This window comes from Sinocyclocheilus anshuiensis, unplaced genomic scaffold (genome assembly GCF_001515605.1).
Source record: "Sinocyclocheilus anshuiensis isolate Anshui unplaced genomic scaffold, SAMN03320099.WGS_v1.1 scaffold412, whole genome shotgun sequence".
In the NCBI taxonomy this organism is placed as follows: Eukaryota; Metazoa; Chordata; class Actinopteri; order Cypriniformes; family Cyprinidae; genus Sinocyclocheilus; species Sinocyclocheilus anshuiensis.
Genome location: NW_015558661.1, coordinates 2,706,815 through 2,713,284, shown reverse-complemented (window position 1 = coordinate 2,713,284; position 6,470 = coordinate 2,706,815).

Here is a 6,470-nt window from a genome sequence, read left to right as displayed (position 1 = left end):
AGAGCCATTGTCTTCATCACTGGAGTATTGCATGTCACTTCAGATGAACTGTGTCAGCAAAATGCAAAACATAAATAAAGTAGTGGCTCTCTGGCGACAGACTTGCTTATGTACATCATGATAGTGCTAAATTATGAATGTATCCTATTACTTATGTTCCTGTATGACATTTTACCAACATGTTGTGTTTATTCCATACGTTCCAAACCAGATGTTTCTTACGCTCTTTAAGATTTCTGTTAACTTTAATTAGTTTAGCTGCCTTTATTAAATGATCCCATATTAACAGTTTTGTTTCTGATATATCACAACTCAGTTTTTGTAATTCAGAATAATATTTAAAAGCCTTGGTGTATTTCATGTTTTAGTCCTAATTATATAGTATTAGCCTGTCATCTTTATGACACAACACTGGAAATGTGGATCGGGAGGGGAACATTATTATGCTGTACATACATGCTAGCTGATAACATTTTGAAATGTTTATTGTAATCAGGAAAAACCAGCAGTAAAGGTCATTTTTTAATTGGATGAACTGCCACGAGAGACAGCAAAGTATATTGCCATGTTTGACACAACATGCTCTAATTAATTAGAACTAATGGTAAATCTTCATATGTTGCCTCTCATTAGCAAATGCCATGCTAATATTACTCACATTAGTAAATGTTTATGTGGATGAGTTATACTCAAACTCATCAGCAGAAGAATTTGACATTCCTCAGGAGCCACACTGAAGTGCTTGTCTAATCACATGTATTAGAATATCCAGGAGACGTCCATGTATGGAAGGGTATCTTCACAATGTTTGGAATTAACATGCTTTACATAGTGCAGAATTTATTCTCAGTGTGGACCACCCAACCATTAATATTAGTATTGAGCTTACAGATCGTAAAAAATATGGTTTCCTTTCTTAAAATATTTTAACAGACTTTTACAGACTTGGATTTGGTGCTGGGTTATGTTTGCTCTGCAGGAAAGTACATTTACACTGCTGTTCAGAAGTTTGGGTTTGGTGAGATTTTTTATTTTTTCTGTTCACGTTTTTGAAAAAAGTTACTTATGACTTAATAAAGTCTGTATTTTTTTTAATTAAAATACAGTAAAAAAACACATTATTGTGAAATATAATTGTAATTTAAAATACCTGTTTTCTATTTTTAGATTATTTTAAAATGTAATGAATTCCTGAAACTTTTTCAGCTTTACTCCAGTCTTCGGTCTCACATGATGCTACAGTAATATGCTGTCTAATATGCAAATATGCTGATTAGGTGGTATTATTATTAATGTTAAAAAATGTCCTGCTTAATGTTTTTGTGGAAATTGTACATTTTTAAGGATTCTTTGAATATAAAGGTTGAAATAACATTTATTTGAAATGGTAAAGATATTAACATTGCAAAATATGTATTTTAGATCAGTTTAATGCAACCTTGCTGAATAAAAGTATTAATTTATTCATTAAAACTTTTGAATGGTAGTGTATATACAGTATTGTATCTCGAAACACAATGTGACTTCCCTAGTGAAAAATAAATAAACTTAAATGTGTTTGAAATACATTTGTTTCATGCTAAGTACAACACAAATATATTTGCATATTTATGTACTTAATAAAAATACCCTGCAATTGTACTTTTAGTATACTAAACTGGTATACCTAACGTCTGCTAAACTGGAACAACTAATTTTGTGCTTAATGCACTTTAATTGTGCAGGAGTAGTGCTGAGGTCCAACTGAAGATATACTGAAGTATATTTGAATGTGCTAAAGTGGAACTATTGTAAGTATACTTCCGGTACACTTTAAATATCTTGCATTGTATAGATAGATTGTATATTATTGTATAGATCATACAATCCTCTTCAATAGTAACATTAAAACACATTTTAAGCTTAATATTAAGAAATGTGCATTTTCACAAGTAGTGCTTCAAATAAAGTGTAACTATAATTTTTATATCAGTGCATCTCAAGCGATATGTCAGTAAATATGTTAATAGATTTGAACTATGAAATAAATGTATTTTAAATATATTTCTTTATAGGGTTTATTTCTCGCAAGGCAACTTTGTCTTACAATTTTTCCCAAAACACAACATGGTGACCAGAATTGGCTTTTTTTGTTCTTTTTCAGCGGGGACTGTGTGTTGTGAAACAGGCTTTAAACATGTCAAGGTTTCTGCTCATCCTTGGATTGACAGAATGGCTGTCAGAGGCTGCATGAGCAGTAATCAAACAAACTGCTGCTCTAGCTTTATAATTCACAGCTTTTTACCATATCTCAATGGCACACCGTCCTTCCCAAGCCTTAAACTGTGTCTGTGCCCTTAGGTAAAGAAGATATCAGCTCTTCTCCTCTATAACATTCTCATAGCCTGCTGTCACAAACACACGCACACACACAAGCAACCTGAGTCTTCACCCTCCTCCGCTCTCAGAGAGAGACGCTTGTTTACTGTGAGTTGCCAGCTTGTCCGTGAAAGACTCTTTGGGGAGTTTGCTGTAAATATGGTGACAGGCAGGAAGCACTTCTGAGGAGGGGGTAAGAGGTTGCAGTGGCTGGGCGTGGACGGAAAACAAAGTGAAGCGACCTGACATTTTTTATGGAGTTCATTGAGGCTGCCATTGGAGTTGCTATTTATGAATTTGTTTATTTATGCTAAGGAAAGCATCATTAGCATAATTATTGCTCATACTGAGGATATCCGTATCAGTAACATACTGAGTTGGAGCCGATAGCCTTGCGGTTGCACATCGGGTGACCTGAGTTTGAGTCCTGACTTGTGGTACTTTCCATCCCGCCCCCTTCTTTCTGTCCCCCATTGCTTCTTGTCTAAGAAAATATCATTTTTGCATGAACAAGAAACACTCACATTTTCTTCAGAATATGATATCAAATTAAGTACATACCTGTTCATCTCTTGTGGCTTTAGCATTGCGTCACGTATGGCATTGCGTGTTTAATGATTGAAGACAATGATTCTTTCAATCTCCGTTGAATCAGTTTCACTGAGCACTGAAAACAAATCTCAGTAAGTCTGGCTGGCAGACACGGGTTTAAGAAGAAATGTCTAAAATATGTTTGTGAAATATGCAGTCTCTCAATAGCAATATTTCACTGACAGTGGATGAGACAGCGGGAGATGTTAATGGAATTTTCAAAGGAGAATGCATTATATATAGGAAACAGAGAAAAGACAAACACGTCACTGGGCAGGGGGTAAGGCTGAGCTTTATAGCTAGATTCTTTCTTTCTTTTAGCCTTTTGATAATATGTATCTTCATACTAATGTGTTTGCTATGAAACTGTTTTATGCAAGGTGTGAAATACAGTAAAAATATAGTTTTAAATATTCAAAGCATGATTTTTATTACAATAACATAAGGATTGATGAATAATTTAATTATATGCACCAAGAAATTACAATATTTGCAAACATTTTAATGCATATTTCTGAGTGGTGACATCAATGAATCGTTGATTCAAATGTGTTTTGAATTAATTCATTGAACTGATTCTTGAAAATGAATCAAACTCACCAGCTTTCTAATGCTCAGAGAACATTTGTCTATTGACATGTTTTTTTGTTTGTTTTTTTAGGTTTTTAATTTAATTTTAAATTCTTAAATTGCAATATTCTAACATATCTTGTTAATTTATTTACTAGAAAAATCAGCCCTAGTAGGACAAGTGAGCAGTTTCTGCTTTCTTCTCATATAGTACATTTTGATTGTACTCCTAATTGGGAGGTGTCCTGCAAACAAAACAAGACACTTGGCCATGGGAAACCTTGTGTCTCATTTTTTGCCTCTCAAGTTCACTCATGCATATTAATCCACACCTACATGGCTCCACAAGGTCTGTATGTCAGTTTAGGATTCATCATGGAATTTAAGTTGAAGGTCCTCATTAATGTCAAAGTCATTCTAAATAGAGATGGCACAATTCTTTTGAATATATTTTTCTGTGTGTTTTACTTAGTTTAGCAATTCTAAGCATGTAGTTTCCCCAACAGCAGATTAGTAAACAAAGTTTTGCCTTTTATTTGTTTACTTACTTGCAGTTTCAGCAAACTGTCTGCACTGACCTGTGTCTGATTACTGCACATTTCTACTCCACTAATTTGAAAAATAATGACATTTTACAGCACACACTGGCTACAGCTGATGAAATTCTAGCCGTATTATGTTATGTAATATTTAATAATATGTAATATTTCCTAACAGAAACACTGTTTCTTGGTAATTGTAAATTTAACATCACATTACATTTGTTGTAATTCTAATTATATGCATATAATTGAGACTAAATATGTGCCTGGACGTGATCAAGGTGATTCAATTTGCTTTCAAATTTGCATTTCATCATGGGAGTTTATGACAGCACAACATCGTCAGTTTTTTCCTCCAGTGCAGCAGCTTGCGTTCAACCGGCTGTTGGCGGTCAGTGTTGCTCATTATATCAGAGTAAGCAATAACTGTAATGGGGTGGTAAAAACAAACAATTGGCGCAAGCAAAATTTATGTCGGCAGGGAGCCCAAACCCAAATCCTGTGCAGCTATCATGTTAACTGCATCACACCAGACACTGAAAGCTCTGACTGGGCTCAAATCGTACAGTTTCAATTTAAAACATCCCAAATGTATGCCACCAGTTTTATGGAACAATTCCCCAACTGTTTTGATCAACCAACCGCCTCTCTTCGCACAAAACATCAACAGTCATCAGCAGGTTTGGTGCAGCTTAAATTTTATATGCACTAGTGGACTGGTAAAGGCAGAAATAGGCATTGTAATCACTAACATTATCAGTTATTAATTCTGCAAATTGAGCTAGATTGAGTCAAAGATATTTATAGCCTGGTGCCCAAGGCCTGACCGCTGAATGTTTACCTATGCTTTAATGTTAATGCACCATCCCTTGAGAGCTCCTCGGCGCTTAGATTCATCACTCTGCAGGAGCACCACAGACCTGGAGCTAGTCCATGGAAACACTGCGCTCCATCTACCGTGCACTGCTTTGGTTTTGAAGTCATTGCAGCAAACAAGGTATTTATGTAATTGCCTCAAATAATAGGCAATTTACCTGCCACCAGCTTTCCCCTGTAAATTTCTCTGACTCTGCCTAGACTAACGCCAGATAGAGTTTATTAAAAGTTCTGACCTAGTCAGTAAAAGGAAAAACGCACTACAGTGTTTAATTAAGTCTGTCGTTAAACGTTGAGCTCTTAACATAAATCACAATCTTGTTTCATCAGGGCAAATTTCTTGCTTCCTTATGCTTGCAGCTCATAAATTTAGGAGTCAATGTCTTCCATTTCTTTTGTTTAAGCTAGACATATTTCCCATTGTATGTTATTAAATGCTATGGAGTGGCTATAATTCTTGAACCACAAAACTATTCAAACTTTGCATTAGTTTCATCATGACATGCTGAACAGCTTTTGGAATTGCATCAGATGTCGTGGGCAGATAAAATGGCTCATTAATCAAGCAATATAAGGAAGATGCAACAGATGAGGCAATATGGAAGCCATGCAAACTTCAGCGATTGCTCTCCAGCTGAGTCACATTACAAAAACCTGCACGGTCTTATTGCAAGCTGTTATTAGTTTTGGATGGGTTTTCCCTCTAGCCTCACATTGAAATGAAATGGAAAACTATCCAGATGTCTATCTGAAAGTGCTGAGACTTCTTCTTTGTGTGCTTAAAGGTGAAGTGGATAATTTTTCAAGCTTAATATGGACAACAAGAAAAAAAAAAACATTTGTAGGTTGATTTCCCTGAAAGTTTACCTTATTAATTTCTGTGAAAGTCACTGTGACTTGTGTATTATTTTTTAAGACAAAAGTGTGAGTTTGGGGCTGGACTATCAAACCCATATTGTTTCTGTAGAACTCAAAAGAAAATATGTTTAAGATTGTTTTGGTCCATATGAAAGTTGTTTTGGACCCCACTGACTTTAATTGCATGGGCAAAAACACCTGAAACATTCTACAATATACCTTTTTTTGTGTTCTCCACAGATGCCTGAATCCAGAAATCTTAAAAAATGTTGGCCACCGTTACAATCCTCAACAGCAAACATAATAAACCTTTGCTAATCTGCTATCATGTTCATCTAAATAGTTGTATTTGAGTTGAAATATTGTCAAACATGTCTTGGTTCACATATTCTTTCACTAAAACGAGGACGTCTGTGACGAATTCCTCTGAGTAACATAAGCAAACCGTGTAGTAATTTATTCTGGAGCGGCTGTATTGAAGAAGCCACACTTCACTGCTCTGTACTTCTAGACTATGGAGGGGGTTCCCTGGTGTTCCTGGATGTGCTTCACGGTGAGGATGGGATTACACTCAAGTTTGATGTACGGGCCCACTTGGGACCAGGAACTTGAGACATCTGGCGGCGGGGGAGGGGTGGTCATGTGGATTAGACCGTCCCCTCCCCCCCCCCCCCC